Source organism: Vicugna pacos, chromosome 11 (assembly GCF_048564905.1).
Source record: "Vicugna pacos chromosome 11, VicPac4, whole genome shotgun sequence".
In the NCBI taxonomy this organism is placed as follows: domain Eukaryota; kingdom Metazoa; phylum Chordata; class Mammalia; order Artiodactyla; family Camelidae; genus Vicugna; species Vicugna pacos.
Window position 1 is genome coordinate 91,824,239 of NC_132997.1, and position 20,701 is coordinate 91,844,939.

The 20,701-nt window shown below is 44.9% G+C and overlaps 1 long non-coding RNA gene across 2 annotated transcripts in view; it reads left to right on the forward strand.

Moving 5' to 3' along the window:
• Positions 1 to 20,701, forward strand: part of LOC140699449 (uncharacterized) — a 184,011-nt gene that overhangs the window by 40,853 nt on the left and 122,457 nt on the right. The window lies entirely within an intron of this gene.

The window sequence follows — 20,701 nt, forward strand, 5'->3', positions numbered from 1 at the left end:
GAGTTAAAAAAGAAAATCTGGAGGCTATGAAACTGAGCAGGATCCTGCAGGCCCTACCAGGTACAAAGGTCCCTCCAAGTTCCCCATTCATGTTTGTAGAAAAAGGCTTTTAAGATTTGATTTGCCTAAAAATGGGCACACCCTTCATTGTTGGAGGACATAAGCCCTAAGAAAATTCTTTTATCTTTGGGAAAAAAAAAAAAAAAGAAAGAAAAACGCTTTAGTCCCCGAGGCCTTCCCTGAGTTACAAAGAGCAGACTCAAATAGTTAATTAGTTAGGGAAGTGAGGGAACGCAGAACAAAGGAAAAGCAGTGAAGAAACAATAGCTCAGTGATAAAACAGTCCTAGTTTCTCTTCAACGCATGTACACCCCAATCTGACACATCTTTGAGTTGTTCTGCAGAAACTAAGGCCCCCTCCCCCCTGCCAGGTGGAGGATGGTGACTGCATGCTGACCACAAGCAGTAGACCTCAGACTGGTTGCTGATTAAGATTTTGGAAACATCACCCTGTTACCTCATCACTAACCGATCAGAAGAAGGTTATCCACCCCGCAGCCCTTACTCCAAATGCTGCCTTTAAACAACTTGCTCTGAAAGCCATCAGGGAGTTCGTGTCTTTGAGCACAAGCTGCTCTTTCTCCTTGCTTGGCCCCTGACTTCATCTTCACTAAATACATCTGTGATGACTATTTCTAAGGAAGGTCACATTCTGAAGTATTGGGAGTTAGGACTTGAACAAATGAATCTTGAGGGGACAGAATTCAGCCCATAGTGAGGGGTTAAAGCAGTATTGTTACTTTCCCCTGTTCTCAATTCTTTTTAAAAAATATTTTAATTTTTTTCTTGTTCTCAATTCTGCTGCTCTTGCTCCATTTATGATAGAAAAGGTTGAAATTTATATAGTTTTTTTTAAAAGTATGAACACAGCTTTCCTTGAGGAGGTCCAAGGAAATGTTCCTCATGTTACCAAAGCTTACAGAATTTTGGGTTTTGTCTGAAAACCACAACTGAGGCTAAGAATCTCAGTGATGAGATAAATAGTGCTATTCCATCCCGACCTCGTGTATTGTGAGTAAACCCTACTTGCTCTTTGGAATCAGTGAATTGTTTGCATGAGAATACCTCATTTTTAGCGCTGTGCCTTTAAGTAAAATGTAGTGCTGTCCTGTGACTGGAGGGACACAGCCGACACAAGGTTTGTTAGAAGAAACGATAGAAGAAGCAAACGGTTTCTCCAGTGCTTGCTGTGACAAGTGCTGCTCTTAAGCACTGGACTCATCCAACCCCAGCAACCTTGCCAGGAGGCTGCAGAGATGATGCCCAGAGCGGCCAGCAGACGGCGCCAGAGCGGGGTTTGAATCCAGGCAGCCTCCTCCGGAGCTTGAAGGGATCCCGCAAAGGCGCACAGTGTGAGTCCGACCCTGTAACCAAGCAAGGGCTTGTGTGCCGCTGGCATAGAAAGCCAAACTCTGACAGCGACAAAGCAAGTTTGCAACAGAGTAAAAGTTTATTGCAGGGTACCAAGTAAGGGATAGGAGACGAGCCTCAGGTCCACTCCAGCTTGGTCTTTGGCTTAGGGTTTTTGTTTTTAAAGGGAAAGAACAAAGAGACTGGGATTAATCACGTCTTGTGACATTTCTGTGACTTTCCTTAATCGCGGTTTCGGGAGTCTCTGGCCTGGTGGTCCATGGCGTGGGGGTCTGTTAGTTCATCTTACCCTGGAGAATAACCCAAGTTTGTAATTGATGATGATATTTATGACAGCATTTTTAAAATTTTTTATTGATTTATAATCATTTTACAATACTGTGTCAAATTCCAGTGTAGAGCACGATTTTTCAGTTATACGTGAACATATATATATATATATATTCATTGTCACATTTTTTCTCTGTGAGCTACCATAAGATCTTGTGTATATTTCCCTGTGCTATACAGTATAATCTTGTTTTTCTGTTCTACAATTTTGAAATCCCAGTCTATCCCTTCCCACCCACTACCCCCTTGGCAACTACAAGTTTGTATTCTATGTCTATAAGTCTATTTCTGTTTTGTATTTATGCTTTGTTTATTTGTTTGTTTGTTTTTAGATTCCACTTAAGAGCGATCTCATATGGTATTTTTCTTTGTCTTTCTGGCTTACTTCACTTAGAATGACATTCTCCAGGAGCATCCATGTTGCTGCAAATGATGTTATGTTGTTGGTTTTTATGGCTGAATAGTATTCCATTGTATAAATATACCACACCTTCTTTATCCAGTCATTTGTCGATGGACATTTAGGCTGTTTCCATGTCTTGGCTATTGTAAATAATGCTCCTATGAGCCCTGGGGTGCAGGTGTCATTTTGAAGTAGGGTTCCTTCTGGATATATGCCCAGGAGCGGGATTCCTGGGTCATATGGTAAGTCTATTCCTAGTCTTTTGAGGAATCTCCATACTGTTTTCAACAGTGGCTGCACCAAACAGCATTCCCACCAGTAGTGTAGGAGGGTTCCCTTTTCTCCACAGTTTCTCCAGCATTTGTCATTTGTGGACTTTTGAATGATGGCCATTCTGACTGGTGTGAGGTGATACCTCATTGTAGTTTTGGTTTGCATTTCTGATATTAGTGCTATTGAGCATTTTTTCATGTGCCTATTGATCATTTGTATGTCTTCCTTGGAGAATTGCTTGTTTAGGTCTTCTGCCCATTTTTGGATTGGGTTGGTTGTTTTTTTCTTATTGAGTTTTATGAGCTGCTTATATATTCTGGAGATCAAGCCTTTGTCAGTTTCATTTGCAAAAATTTTCTCCCATTCCGTAAGTTGTCTTTTTGTTTTACTTATGGTTTCCTTTGCTGTGCAGAAGTAATTTTCATTAGGTCCCATTTGTTTATTCTTGCTTTTATTTCTATTGCTTGAGTAGACTGTTCTAGGAGAACATTTTTGAGATGTATGTCAGATAATGTTTTGCCTATATTTTCTTCTAGGAGGTTTATTGTATCTTGTCTTATGTGTAAGTCTTTGATCCATTTTGAGTTTATTTTTGTGTATGGTGTAAGGGAGTGTTCTAGCTTCATTGCTTTACATGCTGCTGTCCAGTTTTCCCAACACCATTTGCTGAAGAGAGCGTATGACAGCAATTTTAATCATCTGACTCTGGTGTTCAGTTAGCATAGGATTGAGGTCAAAGGGGACATGAAAGGGAATAAAGTTTTAGATAAAGAAGCTAATCATAAACTCAGTTTTAGGAGGGACTTGGTTCAACACCTCACTTTAATCTTGGCCATCACCCACGCCTCTCAGGGAATACACAACTCCCAGGGGAGGGAACACGGCTACCTTCGAAGGGGGCCTTGGAAGAGCATGGTGCTGGGGGTAGACATTCTTCCATGGGTTGTAGTTAATTTTTGCCACCTGATAAAGTGCAAAATTTGGTCACGTGCCTGCCAACAGTGTCAGAGCTGCGGGCGGTCAGGCAGCTGAGGCGCTGGCCTTGCCCCACACTGTCCCTGGAAGCGTCACCTCTCTAGGCGCCCGGTGGAGCCTGTCCCCTTTGGAAGTCCTCCAGTTCCACTGTCTCCCCAGTCTGTGGCTTCTGCTCTCTGGGCAGTTCTCCATTCATTAACAAGTGTTCCCTCAGAGTTTGAGGCAGAGAAAAGAGAAGGAGCTGATACCTAGTGTTGAATTTGGCAGAGGAAAGGCGGACAGGAGCGAGACGGGCATCGGTGGCTGAGATGTACGGAGGGGACTCACCGCCTGGCTCCGCTGGAGTCAGAGCCCCGAGACCCGGCCTGGTGGCCCCAGCAGTGGCTGCAGGAGGGGTAAGAACAGACCCACACTCCTCTCCATCGGGAAGCAGCTACGAAGGCTTGGTCTCTGCGGTCATGGCGAAGACGCACGCCCTTTACTTGGGGAGAGAGAGGGAGAAGGGTTGGTTGTGGAAGACATCTGTGCTCCCCTGAAATGACAGACAACACTCCCCAAAGAACCCTACTCAGGACGCCCCAGGGGCTGGGCCGGGTTTCAGGGCCCAGAGGATCTGCTTAAAGAATGGGCTTCTGGTGAGTGGTTAACGGGGGGTGGGGGGCGAGAAGAACACAGTGGGAGGGACTGGACGGGGCAAGGGGAGAAAAGCCACGGGTGGCCAGGCTCACTGTCTCACCTGGGGCTGATCTGGAAATTTTGCTTTGGAGTTGACTCCTTGTTACGGTTAACAGTTAAGGAGCAATGGGCCACTGTCACACCAGCCTGTGAGTGACTAAGTCACTTTATGGACAAATACATACTTCTCTTTTTTTAACTGTGAAGTCGGACGACACCTTCCCAGAATGGCATAGGGCTAGGAGTGTGGATTTTACAGCTGCAGCTCTGCTGGGGTTCCCATCCCGTTTCTGTGTAAACTTGAACATCTCTAAGCTTAGACAATCTCTCAGCAGCGAGTGAGAGAAATATATTGGGGTTGGGGGTGAGGAGAGATCCCTGTGGGACCTACACGTTAAGGACTGGGACCTGAATTCTCCATGCTGGAGCATGATGTTATAAACCGTGCCCCTGTGTATCTGACTCATGCTTTCTAGGTTTGTATGGATAAAACAGAAATGAGCCAGGGCAGATTCTGGAGAACAGAACTGGTTCCGCTTGGAATCATGTGAGACAAATCAACAGGAGCTTGTCAAAAAAACTGTATGCAGGACTAGTCTTGGGAAATCACACTGTGGTTATGACTTAACTCAGTTGCCTGAGTGTCTGCAGACACGTGATGGGAATTTAAGTTCTAACCTTCTCACAAGGCTGTATCTACCTGTGAAGGGTTAAACAACATTCAAATGAGTAAATTGGAACATCTAATTGGCTTTTTTAAGGGAGGAGTCAGGCAGCATCCACCCAGCAGTTAGGACACTTGGAGAGGGTTGTACAAAGCGGAACATTTTCATAGGGAGAAGGGAGCTGTTCGGAAAAGAAATGAAAACATTATTTTTAGCAGGACTGTCGTCTACTTTGGGGAAGAAGATAATGACAAAGATTTTGTCACTCACATGCCTCCTCTTTGTCTGGGTGGGGTGGGAAGGACAGAGAGGGCCCACTGGCAGATTACTTCATTGTTGCTGTCCAGGTAATTTCAGTCTGGTTGAGATTAAGGTTACATTTCTAGGGAAGGTCGAAACTGCAGTTAAGTCAGGTAGTAAGTGTAAGTTTGGTATCATGGGCTTCAGCATGAGTGGCGCCATTTTGGCCTTGTGGTTTTCTCTTTAACAACAAGTTGAACTCAGGGAAGGCTGAAGGGTTTAAGAGGTTTATTCCAACTAAAATCCATCTGAACTCAAATCTCCAATGGGGCCAGGTAACTTCAGTCACCACTGACTTGGAGCAAGCACTGTCTTTATAAAACGTTCTTGATTTGGTTTCCCATTGTGAGTTCTCTTGTACAATGTTTGCCTAATTTTCTGGGTTCTGGTTTCAAATTTTACAATGGTTTTCTGCCCTACCCTCCATTCTGGCATATAGTAGACACAACAAACATTGGTTTCAAAAAACCAGTGGAGTGCAATTCTAAATATGGTGAAGATGGCGGTGACTCTAGGGCTGAATCAAAATTAGGTTCTGCTCATTCATTCAGTCTCTCATGGGAGTCTCTTAAAATAAAAAGTCTTGAACTTTTTTGGATCAGGGATCTGTCTAAGAGCCCGTGAAACATTTGACCCTCTCTTTAGATGTGGTGGTTAAACACAACATTTTGAAAAAAATCTAGAGAGTTTATAAACTCAAGTGGTCCATCTCTGGTCAAGAATCTCAGTGCAAACTTCTGTCTTTCTTGTGTTCCTTGATATGAATGGAGATGCTTAAAGAGAGGAACGCTGTGTTCATGGCTGGAGGCAAGTAGAGATGGACTGTCAGTATCTTATTATTTTGATGAATTCCCTCCCCCTTCCCCTCACAAAGAGGTATAGAAAATTCTAGAGTGAGGAAAAGAAGACACATACAACGGTATCCAATCTTTTGGATTTTGGTTACTGATTCTCTAGGTAGCAACTTGATGTGCACATGTTTATTTTCTTGGTTTATTTCCTTCCTACTCCTCAAGGAAGATAACAGTAGGAGAACTGGTCAGAAACCCCGAACAGCTCAGAGTGCATGCATTATGGCGCATTCTGTGCCTGTATCTGCTGAAAATGGGCTCTGAGGTAAAGGAATTTTTTTTAGAATAATCACATACGTTTTCCTGTCAACACTGATAAATTAGATTTTCCCTCTGCAATATCTAGGCGTTTCTTAAGGAAGATGCTGCACAAATGCAGCTTTCAGGTTTGCATTCAGTTCCTGCTCCCAACTTTGCAAAATTGCTTATGGATGATTTGTATGTGCACTCAGATACGTCTGTTTTCTAGCCACCGTCCTGTGCAAACATTTGACTTGAAAAGAGTGTGCGTAGGAATGGCCGCGGGTTCAGATACTGCTCCCAGATCATTCCATGTGGGAAGAATTCCACTAAAATGTGTACTCCACTGATTCTTCCACTGATTCAGCTTTGAACGTGCTGAAGCCAATTTGATGCTATTTTCATCATGGTCAGCAGAGTTATTTTAAAGTCCCAATAGATCATTTTACAAGTCAAGCAGTTTTGATCTCCAAGGTGTTATTTTATAGGGAGGGAAGAGATGGGAGCAGTGGCCGGGGATTCATAATTGAGGCGTCTCTCTTGTATCTTACCTTTCCTTAGTGTAGGAAAGAGCAGGCATGCTATGAAGCCAGTCTTAGGAAGCTTGAAACGGCACGATGTGAACTTTTCCAAGGTTCTCAGATTCCCTGATTTGGCTCAAGCTCAGGTTTCTCTCCGTGCAGAGGTTGGACCCTGAGTAGAGAGGCAGGTTTATGCCTTCAGATGAGCTCGTGAGTACTGTGGGACGAGTGTCTCCACGAACCTGAGGCGCCATCTGGGGTCAGGGGACAGCTTGGATCTCCCACCCCCAAGTGGCTCAAGAAGAGACTGACATAGCAAAAGAAAATACCTTTCTGGAGGTGTTGGCATTTGCAATTTTTTTGGGTGGTGGGTAGAATATTGTGGCTGGGAGATTTTCTGCTCAACTAAACCCATAGTTCTTTGATTCACTCCATATCTCCTCAGATTACGACCCATCCAAAAGATTTTATGCATCACTTTTGAATGCGGTGGAGGACAGGAGGCCTGCTCTCGTAATTTTGTTTTTATTAGAAGAGTTTTTCACACTGTCCTAACTCTTACTTTTGTATTAAAATTTCCACATGGCATATTTTTAAAGGCATAAAGTTAATGCTTTTTTAAATTTGAAATTCACAAGACATAAAATTAACCTTTTAAAGTGAAAATGTAGTGGCATATGTTGTATTCTCAGTGTTGTGCAATCACCACCTCTGTTTAGTTCCAAACATTTTCGTCACCCCACAAGGAAACCCTGTACCTATTAAACAGTTTCTCTCTATTCCCTCCTCTCCCCCGATCCTGGCAGCCAGCAATCTTCATTCTGTCTCTTTGGATTTATCTATTCTGATATTTCATATAAATGAAATCATATAATGTGTGGCCTTTTGTGTGGCTTCTTTCACTTAGAATGATATTTTCAAGGTTCATCCACATTGTGGCATGTATCAGAACTCCATTCCTTTTTATTGCTGAGTAATACTCCATTGTATGGTTATGCCACATTTGGTTTATCCATTCATCTGTTGATGGACATTTGGGCTGTTTCCACCATTGGCTGAATGCTTTGTTTGGAATTAGACACAAGAGCATAAGACATTAATGTGGCAACCCATATGATGGCAGGATTCTTTGATGGAAGGGTCACTCCATGGTACACATAGCAAGAGAGGAATGATAATTTTATAGGATATGGAAAGAAAAAAATTCCTGGTCATTGACTAGTCCATGACAAAGCCTGGAATGGCTCTGCTTTATCACCACTTAACTCATCTTGGTTCTCAAGGTTAATTAGACAAGGCATAATATTCACTAATTTCCAACCCTGCCTTGCTTCGTAATTACCATGAAAAAATTATCTGTAGTTCAGGAGAACTTTTTCTTTTCATTTGTGTACCTGCCTGCCACAAAACATTTGTCTTTATCTCAAGAGATTTTTTTTCAAGTCAACTTTCCTTAAGCAATCCACAGTGGAAGTCTACAAATAAAACACATTTCCTGTCACTTCTGGAGACAGAAAATCAAGGATGGAGGAAACCCTTAGGCTTCAGTTTTAATTCCTCTAACAACAGTATTTTTCAGTGTGTGGCATATTCCAAGGCCTTACCGCTGAGACCTTTTTCTTGAAAAAAGAAAATAGGAGCTGACCTATTTTCCCCCCATCAAAGTTTGATGTGTTCTTTGGATTCATTTAAAATACCAGGACTCAGCATTTTTAGAAATTTTCTTTTTCTGGCCCAATGGAGAAATCCACCACAATAAGAACCAGTCAACGAGATTTGCATGCTCAGACTCAGGTGTGATTTTTCTTTTCTTTCCTTTCCTTTTCTTTTCTTTTCTTTTCTTTTCTTTTCTTTTCTTTTCTTTTCTTTTCTTTTCTTTTCTTACCAATCTCTGTCACTTAATCTGAAGGCAATCTTCACTGGCTGTTTGTTAGAGCATCGCTGTAATTTTTAGGGATGTGTCCTTAGGAAGCCCAGGTAGGGTTGCATAGAACAATTCCTCTGTCAGCTGCTCCAGAGGGAGCCCCCAAGGAGCTTTCTTTATCTTCCTAAGTCTGGTGATTTATTGTTTGCTTTCTAGTCTCGGAGAATGCAGACTTTGTGAACCCCAAGGTGGTTTGCTCTGCTGCTGGTAATCTAGTTTGCAAAGTTATTGCTTTCAAGAGATCCCTAATGTGGTCTTAGATATATGGTCTTATGTCAAATTCCAGTGGAGAAGTGAGGAATAATGCTTTTCCAATCACTCCTAGCCTCAGGTTCCAGTCTCCAGTTTTATGACAGGTAACAAGAGAATAATGGAAGAAACGAATATTCTTAGAGCAATGAAAAAGGTACATGGGAACATGATTAAAATGCAGTCATTTGTTTTTAGTCAATTTTCTCACCATCCTTTTGGGTCCTCCTCACACCCAGTCTCAGTCCCTCTTTCTCTTAGGTACCCACTGATAGGGGCTGTGCGTGACTGTGAATCTGATGTCCTTGGTTCTGGGCTCCACCGCTTACCATCAACATCATCTTGAGCAAGTTACCTAACGTCTCCTCATCTATAAAGTGGCAGTAATTCCTATGGGTTATTGTGAGGATTAAGTGAGATCATACCGGAAAATGTTTAGCCCAGTCCTACCTACTTAAGTAAGGGTGCAGTAAAAGGTACATACTTTTGTTATTTAAATAAATGCCAAGTATGTCACTCAACTTCAGTTCTTTGAGAAAAACATCCATCTGAAACATATGAGATGGTTTATAATTGTTCATGTCACCAGATAACATCAACTCCACAATAATAAGAGTAGTCTTATAGTCCATTGATATATATGTGTGACATATGACATACATATAATTGATAAGTGGAGCAATCCCAAATTTAAATGGAAAATCTGCTGTGCTGGAGGAGAGGTTCCCAGAGACTCTAAGCAGGATGAATGTGTGTGAAAGTGACAAATTGACTGCTGAGAAATCGGATTCCATGGGCAAGAACAACTGCTCAGGAATTTAAAAAAATATATATGGTTGACAATGATTAATGTCCACTACATAGGTCACCAGCAAGAATTTACCTTTTTGATAATTCGTGTATGTGTCCAACGGATGTTCATTGAATTCCCAAGAGCAGCCGTGCAAAGTACTGACACTGCGAGCAGAATCCCTGTCCTCAAGGGGCTCGTGGTCTGACTTTGTGCAGAACACACTGGGAACACAGAGGTGGCATGTAACCCAGCAGGGCCCTGAAGGCTACCTGGGGCAGGGTCCTGTTGGGGAGGAGGAAGTTCCCCTAATCTCTCTTGAATTCTTGTGGCTGGACTAATAATAAAATTGACACGAGACAGATTAAGAAGAGAAAAAGAAACATTATAATGTGTGTGTACAGAGGTCTTATAGAAATAGGACCTAAGAAGTGGCCAGAGCAGCCTAAACAGAATTTGGGCCTGAGCTGGTGAATTAGAAGACGTAATAATGTCCCTTTACACAGGCTCCTCAGCCTGAGTTCCCCGTCGCTGGTGATGAGGGTGTCCTTCTACTGCCAGACGCCAGAGTGCACCTTTCACGTAAGAGATTTGTTTCCGGCTTTCAGGGAGACAGAAAGGAGGGTCAGAGAGTCCCTCTCGCATTGGCCGTTTCATAAGTCACTTTAATTCAAAATAATCAACATGCCATTGAGGCACATTTTGGGGAAGCCTATCCTGGGCCCGAACAGTACCCATGAACTGTTGGGTTGAAGGAATGAAGAAGGTAAATGAGCCAGGTGGGGCTGGAGAGACAGTATCTTTCAAGTGAACTGTCTGTCTGCTGAAGGGAGCTCAAGTAATTTTTGTTAATTGCGACCAGAAGAGTATTAGTTAGAAGAGACATCTTAAGAGATGAAATTGATTGTCAGAGGAATTTGATGCAAATCTGCATCACCAAGGAGGGAGATGAGCCAGAGGCTGACCACTGGGAACAGACGGGGGAACCCTCGTGGTGAGCTGGAGCACCTGAGCATTTGGTGTTGCTGAGGCACAGAGGGGAAGGCTGGGTGGGGACAGAGGAAGTGGCCAAAGCGGCAGGGACCACACGTTCAAGTCTTGGACTCCATCCATATGTAGGTGACAGGAAGTCATAGAAAAACTTTACATATGGGAACGAGGGGGTCAGATTTCAGGGAACTCTTAATTTTTTGCTTCAATTTTGGACAATTGCTTCTCTTTCCTGTTTCCCTCTTTCTCTCTTTGTCCTTCCACCTGTTCAGTAAGAAAATTGAGTGATGAAAACTAAGTGGTGATTTCTCTCCTTTGCACTGGAGGAGTGATGGCAACTTTGCAAAACATCTTCCCATCTGCCATGTCATGGGCTCCTGGGAGTCGTGTTATTAGCTGAGAGATTTGGGAACCAGCTTTTGCGCTCGAAGTAAGGGAGGCCACCCCTGGGACAGTGCCATTGATTAGATTCACGTGACCCACAGCTGGTGTGTAGACACAAGGTCATTCATTTGACGGCTTGCTTTCCAGAAAGCAGGTCAGTTACTATGAGGAAGTTATTGATTTCTTCCCAAACCTCAGTTTAAAATATTGGCCCCCCGCTGCCTGCTCCCAAGGCTTGTCAGTGTTGATTTCCTTTCTCACGGTAATTGCTCCTTTCTGTCATCTTGATATTATTAGCTTTTGGGGAGAATTCTGTTCCCATGGTCCTCCGACACTTCTGCTTCCTTCTAGACACATGTTTGATTGATTGATTGATTCGTCTGTTTGTTTATTTATTCATTTATTTAGGATCCTTCGCTCTTTTTCTTTCATGGTCCTCTAACAATCATCTTTGGTTCCTTAGACGTCTTCTAATTAATACTCTTTTGGCTACAAGTGACAAAAATCACTTGAACTAGTTCCAGCAAACAGAATTCTTTGGAAGGGTATTGGGTCTATGGCAGAAACCAGGAACGGGGCATGACTGGGTCTCAGCGTAGACTAGAGCCAGGAATGAGGGATCTAGAAAGTTGCTGCCAGTAGCTCCTGAAGTTTGTAACTCCCCCACGCCCGCTCTAGAAAGGCTGAGCTGCTCTCTTGGTCTTCCTCACAAATTCCCAGGGTAGAGGCCTTTGGTCTGTGGTCGGGGATGGGAGGGAGGTCATTCTGCACAAACATGACTGTTTCCACTGCAAGCCTATGGGTAGGGAGGAGGGGCAATCCCTCAAAAATAGTTCTAGGCAGAAACCAATTAGATGATGAATTCAGCCAAATGAAATTTCACTTTGGCTATGTTTTTAAATAGAGGCTGGAAACTTTTTTTTTTTTTACTGGCCTTTGAGAAGAACTTTTTGTTCTTTCTAAGTCTTGTAAAAGTCATTCAAGTTATTATATCTATTCTTCTCTTCATTTTCTTTGCATGGGTCTCCCTCTTCTTGACCCTTCCAATCAAAACATTCTACAATCCTTTCCCTTGGTTCTTTCTCATTACTTCAAATTTAGAAGTATGTGCATTAGCGTGTGTGTGTGTGGGTGGGTGGGTGGGTGTTTGCAGACTGAGCTGAACCTGGTGTTCAGACATGTCCGAGCTTGTGTGACAGTGGGTAGGCAGAGGGCTATGGATTGGAAGAGGAGGAAGGAGAGATTTTTGCATTGGAGCCAGGAAGAGCCTGAATTTAGGAGGTTAGCAAGGCTCACACCTTGCAGATGCGTCTCCAGTTCAGACTCAAGAGCTTAGTCTCGGCCCCGTAGTGAGAGTGGCTGCTGGCAGAAGCTGTAGGAACTGATGTGGTCCTGGGGTGCAGGTTGCACTTCAGTGTGGGGCACACTCTCCTCTCTCCTGCATGGAATAGTGTGGCGTGGGTGCGACGAAGACCTCAAGGACCTTTACGCAGATTTGGCTCCTCGAGGGACACAGGGCTGAGAGCACCAGGTGATGGCACTCTTGGCAATGACAACTGATTCCATTATTTGGATTTGGTTACAGCTGGAAGAGACTCACATTGAAGTGGCTCCAGCACAAAAGGGGGACCACCTGGTGCCTCTACCTGTCCAGTATAGGACACATCATCAGGTCTGGATGGATGAGGAGGTTCAAATGACAGCGCTTGGGCTCTCCATCTCTCTGAGGATTGGCTTCCTGAAGAAAGGCTTTCTCCACCTTTAAGGAAACATGCTGCCAGTGCTCAGATTAACATCCTTCCAGGGTAACAAACTCAGTGGAAATGAACCTTTTCTCTGCTGTTATTTGTGAAAGAGAACTGTGAGTGGCCAGGTCAGGGAAGTGCCCATACTTGGACCAGTCATTGTTGCTGAGGAATGGGATCTCTGGTTGGCTGAGTCCAGGGCAAGTGCCCAGGCTTGTGGCTGTGGCTACTGTGGTTGAAGCCCTACCAGCACGAAGGGAACCAGGGAGGGGCCCTGAGCAGACAAGATGCACGTTTCCTCTACAGCCTTATCCCGAAGGGCATCCTATCGGTGGCCAGCCATAGGGAGGCATCACCTTAAGGGGCTTTTTGGGTAGCAGATATCAGTGAGAGGAGGATGAAAGAGATGGTACTGTGAGGACTGTACAGGAGCACACATGATATGCCCTAGGAGCCCCAGAAATGCAGAAAGGTCTGCGGTCCCACACTAGCCTGCAAAATCTGAGTGACTAATGTAATTGGACCCCAATGGTGGCCAGCCACTGCCCGGGCAGCCTGGGAAATGGTGCTTATTAGTTTACATAATCCCAGAGGGTGGCAGAGCACAGAGCACAGGGGAGGTGTAGATGAGTCCCTGTCAGTGTTGAGTGCACATCTGATATTTATGGTCTTAAAAATTTGAAGTGAGTCCAGTCATCCTAGCACACTTGGGTTCAATGGGGTTGGGGCTTCGCTAGGTGAGTACAATGGAAGGAGAGAGCAACAGGCAGTTGAGAGTATGTGCTAGAAAGTGTTTCTGCTGTTGGACTGTGCAGTCCAGACTGGGCAAGGAAGTGAGGCTGGGATGAGGGTCCTGGATAGTAAAAAAAAAATGGTCCTCTCAATGGACTGTATGAGGTCTCTGTATAGAGGGAGCAACAGAGAAGGCGAGGGAAGGATAAGGGGGTGGTCCAAGAGTTGGATGTTTGGCATTGAGATTTTGGAGGGGCATCATTATTGGTGATGATTCTAGTTGTGAGATTACAAGGTAATATAGGAAAAGATGATTGAAACTAAGATTAAAAGAAAGAAACTGGGTGGTCAGAGTGTGGGGTGGGTCAACCAGGTGGACACTGAGATCACTGAGAACAATTGTAACAGTAGAAGGGGGAGAAAGGGAGTGAGGCAAACACCCAAGACATCAGCAAGTGGGGAGGAGTGACGTAGAGGCTGGTCGGTGAAAGCCGTGAGGAATGGAAAGCCTGACAGTGGAGGCTCTATTCCCAAGGGCTTCAGCGCCCCCAGGCGTCGTGGGACGTGAGGTGCAGACGGCCTCCACTTGAGAAGGCTGCAGCCAGGGCGGTCTCCATCACTGTTCAGCATCGTCACCTGTCTGAGTGGTACCCCCTCAACTTCCTTAGATGGTGGCCATGGCTTCAGGGAAGGGGTGTGATTAGAGGCCCTCTGATTCCCAGAGGAACAAGAAGGAAGTGTTCTGAGAAGAGGCGGAGGGATTTGGGGGTGTGCTGATAATGGACGTGAGCAGAAACGTTCTGGAGAACAGTGAGGGGAGGGAGGGGGCATTGTAGGGAGGATGCATGAAACTCACCTGGGGCATGCTGAAAGCAGTTGCCCGGGTACAAAGCAGCCCTTTTACAAAACTTACAGCACCCAACCTAATGAGTTTGACTTGGTCCTCGTGCTGGAAGCCACTGTGTGTTTTCTGTGTTGCTGATCGTGGAACATCTTTTACAGCAGATCATCCCGTGGACCTCTTACTAGGGTTGAGTCTCAGTAGTCCTGTGGGTGCCTCTAGGAACCCCATAACCAAACCCCATGAAAGCTGCGAGCTTTGTGTTTTAAGTCAGGCCGCCCAAATGTGCCCTCATGTGACTGTTTTTGTGCAGCTGGTAGCAGACTGCCAAAACCTTAACTTTATTTATGTAGATTCCCTGACTTATTTCAGAGAAGATATTAGACCCTCTATAATAATACATTTAGGTTAACAAGATTAAAAAAAGATGAGTAAAGAAATTAAAATCAAAGGAGAATAAGGATATGAGAGATCTGATGCAGCCCAAGGTAAGGTTAGCACATGAAGCGCCGCTGGTATGATCCCAAGTGTGTGGCTGAGCCTCTTGGCCTCCAAAGCTGAGGAATAAGCAAGATTCACGGCGTGTAAAAGGTTAAAATCAGACCAGTGGTTTGGAGAAGTGCAGCTGTTCTTGTTACCAAGAGCTGAGAAATTTCTCCTGTGGGTCTTCAATAGGGGGCCCCGTGTGATGTAGCAAAGAATCAACTCAAAAGCATTCATACAGAATATGTAATAATGTGTAATAATGAGCTTCCCAGGGTCGTTCCCCAGTACCTTTCAATGTAGGTCACCAGCATAGAGAAAAAGTATTGCTTAGTAAAAACTTTTCTATGGGAAGCAAAATTGGTTCAATTTATTCTTTCTAAGGGTCTGGCTGACTCAAAGGTTGTGTTTAAAATTTAAGGAAAGGATGGGCAGTGTGTTCTCCAAGCCTCTCCCTCAATATTATTTCTTGCAGTCAAGTTCAAGTTGCTAAGTGTAGGCTAGCAATGAGTTTGATGTTCTGTCCTCTGACAAAGAATGGCATAGCATCGACCAAGTCACCCTTCAAGGGCAGATTTCTGGAGTGGGCATCCTCTTGTGGAAGCTGGGAGTCTGACCAAGGCATGTGCCTGAGCTGAGGGCTGCCCCACTCCCCATAGAGATGGGTCACACACGTGCCTGTCAGCAGGGCCAAATTATTCCTTAGAAAGTAATTCTGTACGTGTATGTATATGCATGACTGGGACATTGTGCTGTACACCAGAAACTGACACATTGTAACTGACTGTAGTTCAGTTTAAAAAAAAAGAAATCAATTCTGGATGCGTTCCAACGCACGGATAAAGGGTGATTAAAGCCCCAAAGTTTTATGTCCGTCTTAGTTAGGAAACTCTTGAAAGCAGGTTCATTCACTGTGCGCATTTTTGAGGTCCTACGCTGTGCTAAGTGTTAGTGACAGAGGCCCATCCTTGCCTTCATGGAGCTTGCGTTCTTGTGGATGGAAGATGGAGAGTATTGATGTAAATGAATAAATAAATAAATAAATAATGACAAGTTGTGCTAAGGGCTTGGAGATAAGATGGCGGGAGAGGGGAGATCACAAGGCTAAGTGAAGTGAGAAGGCCCTTCTGAGGAGGGGACGTTTAGGCTGTGATCTGAACAAGACACTGGCCTTGCAAAGGTCTGGGAGAAGAGCCTTCAGGAAGAAGCAGTGACAAGAGCTCAGACTGAGGCAGGAAAGGCTTGGTGGTGAAGACCTGAGGGCAGATCTGTGTAGCCGGAGCCCAGGAGCTGCGGGAGAAGGTGTACGATGAAGCTGAGTGGCAGTGGGGGCCTGGTGGAGGAGACCTTCACAGGCCACGAGACGGTCTTCGTTGTCCCTAACTTTAAGCACCGTGCCTTGTTTGTATCTCCTTTAAAATGGCTTGGTTGCAAAGTCTGCCCTAAGGAAACTCGATGAGTATCAATTCACTGTCCAAGTTGGTAAGTATAATGGTTATAGTTGAAAGTGGGAGGCAGCATAGTGAATGCTGTAATTATTTCAAAAAATTTTTTTAAATTGTAAGTATAATAAAAAACAAAATAAATTTTTAAAAATCATGTAGAACATTAGAAAAATAGCAAAATTGTGTGTGTGTGTGTACACATGTGGATGCATGTGTCTGTGTGTGTGTGTGTGTGTGTGTATACACATGTGGATACGTGTGTCTAAATACACAGGAAACTGAAAGCCTGGCCAGCAATTGTTGACGTCCCTTAATGCTGGGAGAGGAGTGGAATTTGGTGAGGGAATAAGGCATTTTACTCTATAATTCTAGCAACTTTAGTATTAATAGAATATTTTACAACAAAGCATGCATTACTTATGTAATATTTAAAGTTACTTTTCCCAAAAACGTACGTCTTCCAAGGAGCGCCCTCTTGGTCCCGCTTTGAGGAAGAGCACGAACAAAACCACTCATGTCTTCCGTTCTAGAATTTAAAGCAAAGCAAGTTAAGAAGAGAGGGAACATCGGACATTGAAGACCGTCACCACCCACACCAACTCTTTGGGGTTAAGGGAATGAATGACGGGGCTTTGCTCTGTCCCAGAGAGAGGAGACTCAACACAGAAGAGAGAGCAGCAGCCACAGAGGCCCACCCAGCCCATTGTCAGCACACAGGCCTCTCCCAGCCTGCTCCCAGCCAGAGCTTCTCTGTGTATTATACTAATTGAGAAGAAAGTTTGCTAAGCAAAACTATGCTATGAACAAGAAAACAGGGAACTTGTTTCCATCTGCTTCAGAACAACTGTTTGTAGGGGCTCCTGAGTAAGGGTTCCTTTGTAAGACAGTCCGCTGTGCCAACTTTGGGTGACTGCAACTCAAGGCTCTACCGCTTACCTCATCAGGACCCGAACAATTGGTATTGGCAAAAATTTCCCTTTAGAAAAGTAGGTCTTTTCCAGAAGACGGTACAGGAGTAGGTTCTGCCCCCCTCCTACCACCCTTTTTCTTTTCTTTTTTCACTTGTTCCCTAATGACTTGATACCTTATGGAAGGCTGAAAACCCCCAGAACAGCTCTGACTACCAGACCAAAAGACAGCATTCCCTTCAGTTCATGATCATAGATGCAACCAAAATACAGGTTAACACGGGAAAAACGAAGTTTATTAGTGCATGCGGCACATCTCATGTGGGAGAAGCCTCAGCCGTGGGTCACGCATCACTCAGTGCTAATCGCTCACTGATGAGTGATTAGAATGAATCTGTAGAGAGATAGCAAGACAAAGGAGAAGGGTTTTAGGCTTGTCAGGGCATCAAACTGTAAGGTAAGGGGAAGGTAAATATATGGGGAAACAAGTGGAAGGTAAAGGGTTATACGTGCAGCTGAATATTGGCACCAACTTTCTGTCTTCGTGGCCATAAAACTTCCTTGCCGGGGGGATTTATGGCAGTCCTCAATTTCTCAAAAGTTTCTGCTTTTTGTCAGACAAGGGAAGCTCTGGGAAGGCTTCTTTCTGAATCTGTTGATTCTTACTTGCCTCCAACTCAAAATAATCGTTACGCCGAAGTGGCATATTGTAGGGTGGCCGGATCTGACTTCCTGAGCTTTCTCTGGTTGGTCCTGACTTGGAAGCTGGTGTTACTGACCCAGTCCTGACCGATCTGGGCAGGTTACTGCAGAGGTCGTGGGTGAGAGTCTTCGTGTCAAGTGTGGTCTGGCCTCACCTGTTTGTGTGTTCTGTCCCTCAAACGTCGTGCAGGGGGATCTGATGGTGTGTTAGTTCTCCTTACCGAGGAGTTAGGGCAACAATAACCCTTAGAAAATAATTTGGGTCTGGCTCAGAGCTGCTTCTTGCCCATGTGGTCCTATCTTGTGGCACTTGCTTTGTTTGCCCGTGGGCCCTGATGAACGTGGGGTGGCTTGAAGGGCTGTGCGTGCTTACATTAGGTGCTTTCTGGGGCAGGCTTGGCTTCCTTGCAGTCTCCCCTGTACGTGAATCTTCTCCATGGCCATGTGATGCTGGAGCTCTCTGCCTAGCCCACTGTGGCTACAGGCAGCTGTTTATTTCCACATTGGGCAGCATTCTCCTGGATGTGGTACTTGGAGGGCAACGTTAGAACCTCTCAGGAGGTTCTCATCCTGTCCTAAGGAGACACAGATGCCCAAACTCTGAGTTTTACACAGGGGGCTTTGCTGATCAGTCACACCCCACTGAGTGTTTTGGGGCCCCTGCTTGCACTATTGTTGTGGGGTTTTGTGTTTCTTCTACTTTCTGCCATTGAAGTGATATAAGCGAGCCTCCCCAGTGTTGCTCTGATACCCAGTGTATTGGACCAGCTCAGGACCAGGTGTGGGGAGCTGGGGAGACCTGGGAGCACCAATAGCCCTCTGGATGTTGTCTCCCCCCAGGATGTAAGGTTTGAATGCATGGATGGATATGAGATTTTCAGAGCTGGAAACTGTTTGAAAATGATTCTGCTTGATGAATGTAGATATATATCAAAGAATGCTTTAACTCAGCTAACATCTATTGAGGGCTCCCTGTCTCTGGGGTAAAAATGGTGGGTTTGGGGCTGGCAAAGGTAGATCAGGATCCCCAAGGACCTTGGTGTTTGTTTTGGAAGAGAGACAAAAATACGAATGTTTGTGTGATCTTAGGGAACATTGTGTGGAAGAGGCCCAAGTTTCTGAAAGCTAGTTTGCTGAAAAACCATTCTCAGGGTGGCCAGATAATTAGCCAAAGGCCGATTGCCCCAGGAAAATGCAACTGCAAAAACAGCCCAATCTGGCTCTATCCTGCTTCTAACAAGGTACTGAGTTATTTTTCAGAGACAACAGAACAAACCACAAGTCATGCAGCCAAAGCATGTACAGAGGAGAAAATTTTGACCTCAGTTAACACCCAGAGCCAGGTTTCTCCCCCTACTCCCAAAGGATGGAGACTTGACCAGAACCTGAACACTGGATCACTTTCGTAAGTGAAGGGTCCGCTGTCCAGGAAGATTTGGTGCTGAAGCCCCTTTCCCACACCTTACAGTAGGTGGCCAAGCTCCAAAGCCCTCTGGTTGAAACCCGCCTACCACAGCTTCTGCAGACCAGCCCTCCTCCCTAACTCACCAAAGTTTGACTGAACCCCAGATCGGAGAGACAGACTTGAGCCATGCCTCCTGTCTCCTTCTGGTCCACCTCACAATAAAACTTCCTTTTCTCAAAAGCCAGTGCCATAGCATTGGCTTCTATGGGCACTGTGCAATGAACCCTTTGCTTGGTAACTAAAACAAAGTGCTGTTGTCTGAAGGTTGGCAGTTTTTGTTTTTAAAATACTTAATTTTGTTTTGACACCTGGAGGCCTGCAAGGGGCTTGACAGAGCTGGGTTTCTGGTAAGATGGTTGCAGCTTAGACACTAGTGACCACGTAGAATTTTATCCAAGCCCTGGGCTCCTGAAAAGCAGCACTGATTGCAGAAAAATATACCTTTCGCGCCCTGAGAAAGGGGTAACTGTAGATGACCACCCTGCTCTTGCATATCCCAGCATAGTCCAAGGGAAGAGCTGCCTCCACCCTTCCTCGTGACTCCCATGAGAATGGGGGCTAACTCTCTCGCCCACGTGCCTCTAGAAAACCCCAACCCTCTTCCTTTCCTTTGAGATGTTCCTCATTAGTGGACGTCTCCCTTATAACAATGGATTGAATAAAATCATCGCCTTAATTGTTCTGGCAATTCTGTCTTTCACACTGGACAGACATCAGCAGGGCCTGGCAGGGGGAGGTCAGAGGGGCACATGGTCACCAGGGAGCCTCGGCAGCACATCATTTGGAGCAAACCTGAGCAGGTGTGATGTGCAGTGAGGAAGTCGGCCAGGAGGTGGCAGGCATCCAGACCAGAGAGGGGCGTTAACCGGAAGGACTTTTGTCTTTGGTTAGTCTAACAAGACCAGGCAGTGCTGCAGTCTTAGGAAAGCCAAGAGCTGAGCTTTCTGATGGGCAGCACCACAGCCAAACATCTGGCTGGAAAGTGATTGCAAATATGATGGTTCAGCATTAGATGTAGATACACCATTGAGAGGACTCATTGAATGCAGTCTTCAGCTCTGTACCTGGTGCCTGGTAAATACAAACTTAATAACATACTAAGTGATTTTTAGTTGGGAGAAAACATGGTGGGTAGAGAGAGATTTTTTCCCTCTTATATCAAGGACAGAGTTCTCTGGACAATTGAGGTGGTTTCATTGAGGACACTGCACTAGGGAGAAGACTCATTAATGCGGGGACATCTCTAAGAAGAGTGTTGTGAGACCAGGCAGGCTGGTACCACGGGCGGTAAAAGAATTTACCAGAAACAAAGAAAGGGGAAAGAAAAGTTTATTAGACGCTCTGCTACGGCAGAGGTGTCTGGGCACCCTGAGGGCAGA